Source organism: Cotesia glomerata, unplaced genomic scaffold, assembly GCF_020080835.1.
Source record: "Cotesia glomerata isolate CgM1 unplaced genomic scaffold, MPM_Cglom_v2.3 scaffold_16, whole genome shotgun sequence".
NCBI lineage: Eukaryota > Metazoa > Arthropoda > Insecta > Hymenoptera > Braconidae > Cotesia > Cotesia glomerata.
In genome coordinates, this window is record NW_025401997.1 from 132,989 (window position 1) to 140,804 (window position 7,816).

At 28.7% G+C, this 7,816-nt stretch overlaps 1 non-coding gene across 1 annotated transcript; it reads left to right on the forward strand.

The window, feature by feature from the left end:
- Nucleotides 1-599: 599 nt before the first annotated feature.
- Nucleotides 600-754, forward strand: LOC123273912. The gene has a single exon (XR_006511393.1). It is a non-coding gene; the product is annotated as a 5.8S ribosomal RNA (ribosomal RNA).
- Nucleotides 755-7,816: the final 7,062 nt, after the last annotated feature.

Consider the following 7,816-nt stretch of genomic DNA (forward strand, 5'->3'; position numbering starts at 1 on the left):
TACGTCCCTGCCCTTTGTACACACCGCCCGTCGCTACTACCGATTGAATGATTTAGTGAGGTCTTCGGACTGATGCGCGGCAATGTTTCGGCATTGCCGATGTTGTTGGAAAGATGACCAAACTTGATTATTTAGAGGAAGTAAAAGTCGTAACAAGGTTTCCGTAGGTGAACCTGCGGAAGGATCATTAACGTATTAATTATAATAATAAATTTTGTTATAATACGATGATATTATATATTACTTAAAAATGCGAAAGCATATAAAATCTTATGGATTATTTATTATATACAAAGTTGCTTTGAGCATTTGATATTATATTTTTAATGTTTATAATTTATGGTAACCTATCGACGAAAAATATACGCAGTCACAATGACTATGTATTATTAATTCAAGGTTTTTAAATGAATACTCGCCATGAATTTAATTGATTATCTTAACAAAGCTTCATTGCCATATGCATCTTTGATGTATAGATGGCGATTTTACTTTGATTATATTATTATATTTTGTGTCAAAGTAAAAGACAATTTTGTCATTAAATAAAATTACGTAAAATGTATGACGAAGGAAATATCAAATTTTCTAAAGATGATTATCCTGAACGGTGGATCACTTGGCTCGTAAATCGATGAAGAACGCAGCTAATTGCGCGTCAACTTGTGAACTGCAGGACACATGAACATCGACATTTCGAACGCACATTGCGGTCCACGGATCCAATTCCCGGACCACACTTGGCTGAGGGTCGTTTATTATATAAAAACTGCTTACAATTACTTGTGTAAATGTACAAGCGATGAATGTGTATAAACTTTAAATGAATGTTTTTCATTGTCTCAAAATTTTTGATTATATAAATAAGACAATGTCATTTTAAATTATTATACATACTCGAATTAATGAAATTCCACAGATTCGGTAGAATCTGGCGCCGAGTTCCGTCCACTCCTTGGAAACGGAGCGACAGACTACCGAATGTGTTTTCTGTAAGCAGAGTGTTATTCCGATGTTCTGTCTCTTTCTTTAATAAATTTACTAGCACAAACTATAGGGCCGACGTTTTCGGGATTGAGACTTTTTTTCGCTGAGAAAGCCACCGCCAGAGACTATGAAACTTGTTTTATATATAGAAATCTTACGAAAGATAGGTAACTACATTGTAAAAGCGAATCGTAGTTATCGTTATCTCCACCAGGCAGCGCAAGTTTAGTATGATTTTTTTTACATAATCTCCACCAGGCAGCGCATTTGATTGTATGTATACTGTGATGCACCTAGTGCATCCAACAGGTGACGCTACCTGTTATTAGAGCGCTATCTATTATGAGAGCGTGAATTCAAAAGAAATATTCAAATTAGTAAATATTAAATGATTAAAATCAGTTAAATTTTATATTCGAAGTAAATATTCAAATCATTTATTTCATGCTTTTACTCTTACCAGTTGTAATAAACATCTTTTGGTTAACTCTGTTTTATTTACAAAAGAAAATAAAATAAAATAAGGGAAAAACATATTTCGGTACAAAAGGACATTGTAACCGAATTTTCAGAACCCATAAAAGGTACTTGAGTAATTCAAGGACTATTTCTCGCCACATGGAATTTAAAACCCTATGAGAAAAAGTCGTAAAAGACACGTGTGAAACTCAATAAACCCTTGTTCTAAAAGTAACAAAGAATAATAAAAAACCATATGTAACTAAACAAAAATAAGATTGTTAAATAACATTTACTATTAAAATCTAACTTTATATAATATTGAAGTTGCGCAAAATTAAGTTAAAATAATTAATAATTATTATCTTGTATTTAATTTATAATTAATAATTATTATTTAATTTATAATTAAACGATAATGTCTATTCTTTTATACATGATCATAATTAAATTGACTTATAATTTTATTAGAAAATCCGATTGTAAAATAATAGAAATAATATTTAATTCAAGTTATTAATTAGTCAAACTCAAACATTAATCCAACATATTATAAGCAATATAATATATATATTTTCATGTTATAGTTTATTATAATTTTTATTGTAATTTAATTTCAAGTTAATTATAAGTTAATTTTATTATAAATAGATTTTAAAAGGGTCTGTTAAATTAATAAAAATAGTTAAATAAACATAATGACTGTATTGCTAAAAGTGTATATTAGTGAAGTCTAACTTTCAGGCCGATAGGCTGAAATAAATATATCTGAACAAAAACAGTTTTACTGTAAAAAATTACACCAAGTACACGTTCACAACTTTTGATTTACAAAAATACCATGGAGAAATCCACAGATTCGGTAGAATCTGGCGCCAAGTTCCGTTCAAATCCGTTGTAAACGGAGCGCCAGACTACCGACTGTGTTTACTGTAAGCAGGACGATATTTTGAGGTTGCAAATTTTATTTAATTCTACGGTACTTTTTTTTTCTAAATTGTATATTATAACAGTAATTCATACTTTATTTTACTGACATTAATTAATAATAGTCGATCATAACAATTAATCTGCTTGAAATTATTAAATTTAATCAGCACAAACTATAGCAACGCAAAAATTTAGATCCTGACTTTTTTTCGATGTAAAAAGTGACATGCCACAGACTAAATAATTCGAGAATACATGGTAATCCTCCAATAGATGGGAAACTACAGTTGAAAAAAGATATTTCAAGGCTTGCATCTATATCCGCCAGGGTGCGCTTGAATTATTTTTACATAAACTGTAGCTTCAAAGGGATAGTTTGCTATAAAAAATGCAGCCAACGCGATACTTAAGTTGGTACCAATTGTAAATTTTTATTATAATTACAAAAAATACTAAAATCCGAACAAAAACAGTTTCACTGTAAAAATCGCGCCAAGTCCACGTTCATAAGACTATTAAGAGAAAAAAAAATTTTTTTCTTCACAAAAGATATAAAATAAAAATTGAAAAATCCAAGTAACCGATATGATTGTATACGATTTTTGAAAATTAAAAAAATTTTGTTGTAAATTTAAAATTAAAAAAAAAAAAAAGTTGGAACGTACTTGGTGTGCGTAGTTGCAAAATATTTTACTTTTAAAGAAAGTCGTAAAATTTATTTACTAGGACTTTCAAAAAATTGAAATACACAATGACGCACACCAAGTACGTTCAAAAATTTTTAATTTTTAAATTTACAACAAAATTTTTTTAATTTTCGACAATCGTATACAATCATATCGGTTACTTGGATTTTTCAATTTTTTTATTTTATATCTTTTTGTGAAGAAAAAAAAAATTTTTTTTTCTCTTAATAGTCTTATGAACGTGGACTTGGCGCGATTTTTTTACAGTGAAACTGTTTTTGTTCGGATTATCACTTTACAAAAAGATGTAAAATCGAAAAAAAACAGACCAAGTAGCCGTTATGATTTTTAATAATTGAAAAAATTTTGTGGTAAATTTAACAATTAAAAACAATTTTTTAAACGTACTTGGCGTGCGTCATTGAGTACCCCAAATTTTTTCAGAAATATTGTAATAACGTCACAATATCACTCAGATAACTCATTTATTTTAACCGTCATTAGTTTAATAATTATCTTAACTCCTGTTCTTTTCCTTAGGCCTAGCTCTACTAGCACCTAAAAATCAAGTTTCCTATCTCGTCAAGAGAAATTCAATTTTAATCATAATCCTCCAATAATTATTTTTTTTTTTTCATCAAAAACGATCCAATAAGAAAATTCGAAGTTATGTAAAAAATGCACTTTTTTCGAAATTTTTTGTTTTTGATAACTCCCGAATGAATCAATCGATTTTGACGGGACTGACGGCAATAAATGTAGTATTTCAAGTTTAAGAGTGGATAAGTTTTTGAAATTGACTAGTGGAGTCCTTTAAAAGTTATTCCAAAAAAACCATTTCTTGAAAATTTTATTTTTGAGATTTCTCAAAATTTAGCGAACCGAATCGATTCAAATTTTCAACAAATTTAATGGCAATGATACTCTTTCGATCGCCACTCATCTCGATCCGATCGATCGAGCTGTTCAAAACTTATAGATTCATATGTTTGCATCAAAATATTATCAGTAGGGTCAATGACTTGGTGAGGAGGGGCTGAAAGAATTGTTGTCCCTAAAATCGCTTTTCACATCAGTTCTTTGGCCTTGGTTATCAGACGTGAAAAAATTTGGGGTACTTAATGACGCACGCCAAGTACGTTTAAAAAATTGTTTTTAATTGTTAAATTTACCACAAAATTTTTTCAATTATTAAAAATCATAACGGCTACTTGGTCTGTTTTTTTTTCGATTTTACATCTTTTTGTAAAGTGATAATTTCTCCATGGTATTTTTGTAAATTAAAAGTTGTGAACGTGTACTTGGTGTAATTTTTTACAGTAAAACTGTTTCTGTTCAGATTTTACATCTTTTTGTAAAGTGAAAATTTCTCTTCGGTTTTTTTGTAAATCAAGAGTTGTGAACGTGTACATGGCGCAATTTTTTACAGTGAAACTGTTTTTGTACGGATAATATATTATAATTGCAATAATAAAATTATAAGTGAAATTTTGAAATTTGAATTTTCGCGCGCTTTTTAAAATAATAAAAATTTTTAGTAATAACTTTTAATTTCGCATCGTTTTTAAAAGAGAAAAAATAATAATTACTATTATTATTATTATTGTTTTGATAATAATAAAATTTTAATTGAATTTCTGAATTTAAATTGCTGCGAGTTTTTTAAAATCATGATAATAATAATTGATATTAGTAATCGCGCTATATTTACTCAATATTACTTCAACTGAGAGCCAGTTCTTTAATTAATTAAATAATATTAATAATAATAATAATGATGGAATAATAATATTTAATATATTATAAATGCAATAATAAAATTATAAGTGAAATTTTGAAATTTGAATATTCGCGCGCTTTTTAAAATAAAAATAAAAATTTTTAGTAATAACTTACAATTTCGCATCGTTTTTAAAAGAGAAAAAATAATAATTACTATTATTATTATTATTGTTTTGATAACAATAAAATTTTAATTGAATTTTTGAATTTAAATTACCGCGCGTTTTTTAAAATCATAGTTATAATAATTCATATTAGTCATTGCGCTGTATTTACTCAATATTACTTCGACTCAGAGCCAGTTTTTCAATTATTTAAATAATAATATTAATAATTATAATAATAATAATGATAATTATAGAAATATTTCCATAACAATTGTAATACTAATGATAATAATATACAAATAATGTAAATAATAAAATAATGAAACGTTGAATAAAATAAAATTGTATTTAATCATTTTACAAATGCCCGAAATTAAATAGTAAATGAATTTAAATTTGAATTAACCGCCTAATTTGTCAGACTTGCTGGGTTCATCTAGAGGCAATACAGTTAACAACCGGACAAGTAATACAAATAATGTAAGTAAAATAAATTTGAATGAAAAATTAATAAAATATTTGAAATAATTCAAATTTGCGGCTTTCTGACACCTAGTGTCACCTGCTGAATGAATCTAGGGGCATAACAGTTCACAGCCGGAAAAGTAATGAAAACAATCCAGACTAAATATTTACATCAAATATCTACAACAAATATTCATTATAATATTATTAAATTAAATAATTATGATAATAATAATAATAATAATAATAATAATAATAATAATAATAATAATAATAATAATAATAATAATTATACGTTAAATAGAATAAAATTGCATTTAATTATTTTACAAATACCCGCAATAAAATTTTAAATAAATTTAAATTTGAATTAACCGCCTATTTTGTCAGACTTCCAATGGAAATGGAATAACTCTGATACTATACAGTGGTTACTATCCTTAGAAAATTGAATTGTACCAACTTAAAAATCTGGAGCAGAGTAACTATCCGAAGAGGATCTCAGACGCCAAACGGAAACGGACTAACTGTGATACTACACATTAGTATACTATCCGCAGAAAATTAAACTGTACTAACTTCGAAATAAAAAATTCGACCGAAATTAGTAAAATCTCTCGTAGAATCGAAAAACGGGGGAGCGAAAATTTTATAAATTAGGATAACGCTAAATAATGAAAAAAACAATATAGTTTTTGGTGTTTTACAGAAAGAACTAATAATTAAACTATTTAAAGCGAGTGTAAAGTGTTGATATGAATGTAGTAATGAAATAAATCGAGTTAAAAATATGGTGAGGTTATGTTGACATCTGACTCGAGAATAGAGGCACTGTAGCCTCACGCCTACACGTTCACACATATTATTACATATGTTGTTGAACGTGTACTTGGCTTGAGGCACTACAGTGCCTCCGGATATAGATATAGAGAAAATACATGTTAGTATATAAGGATCATTTATATGTAGTAGAAAATGTGTGTGCTTATGTATTCCTTAGAGTGGAAGTATGTATGGAAGTTATGGTGGGAGAAGAACGGAGTTTGAAGCTCTTCGGAAAAACTATGTAACGACACTTCTCACCGAGAGTTTAGATTGCTAAGATCACGTCATTGTAAACCTCAATTTTATATTTTGAAGCTTTTAATATTTTGTCAACTTGAATAATAAATTGAAACCAACTAAATAATTTTGATCAAAATTAAATAACGTCTAAATAGAATTCTTTTATTTAAAATGATTCCTTTCCCGCACTGAAACCGAGTATTTTAATACTTCCGGGCGAAAGAACTACAGTAAGTAAAGTTTTCAATAAATAAAAATAACATCCACTAGATGGAAGCATAACATTTGGTGTCAGAAGTGGGATTCGCCAGTTTCAGTGCGTGGAAATTTTAATATTTCGCGAATAAAACTTTATCCGTGTTTTTCTTGAAAATTGACATTTATAATTGTGCGTTCAGATAAACTATAAACTTTTTAAGACTATATTAATTAATTATTTGATAATGAAATAGTAGATTTTCAGTGAATTAAACAGTACGATTAAAATTGAACAGTTAGATAAATTTTGTCATAAAATCAGTGATCAATAAAATTGAACAGTTAGACTCGAATAAATAATATAAGTGATAAGTGATAAATTGATTTATATCCAGCCACCACTCTCTTAACGGGTTTCCGTGCGTTTCCCTTAAGCGAAGGACGAATGTCGGAGATGGTTGATTTCAGTAGCTGCACGCAATAAAATTTCTGAAATCATAGGCAATTGTAAACACTTATTTTTCTTCAAAATATCATCTACGGATAATCATCAGTCATCATCAGATAAAAAGTTATTCCATTGGGGCTAAAGGATCATCGTCTATCAAGGAACATATCAACTACGATAGGAGTGCCATCAACGGATCAAGCAGCGGAGTTCATCGATAATCGGAGTTCATCACCTGGATCAACGTCAACCTCGTCATCCCCATCGAGAGAAGTGTCACCGTCAAAAGGTCTATTAAAAGAAAAAGGAATCCACGGAAGAGTAAAGTACCAATTTTCAGATTAGTTTAATTATCATATAAAACTCTCTTTTGTAATTTACGAACGATTGTTATTATAAGTCCATTATTTTAAGTCTATATTGTATTTAGTTGTAAAATTTTAGTTGTTACTTTCGTATATTAAATTAAATGCCGCCGTCACGCCGAGGTCGTAGTCGCGTCAGTAGCCGTAGTGGTAATCAGCTAAATCAAACAAATTCAACCCCAAGTCGTAGAATCACTCGCAACAGTAATAATTCTCCCGCCCTTCAGAATGACAATAATGATTCTTCCAATATAATCGATGGAGCGATTATTAACGCTCCGCCAGCGCCTTTATTATCTGCAGTTATATCAGTCGAGTCAACTA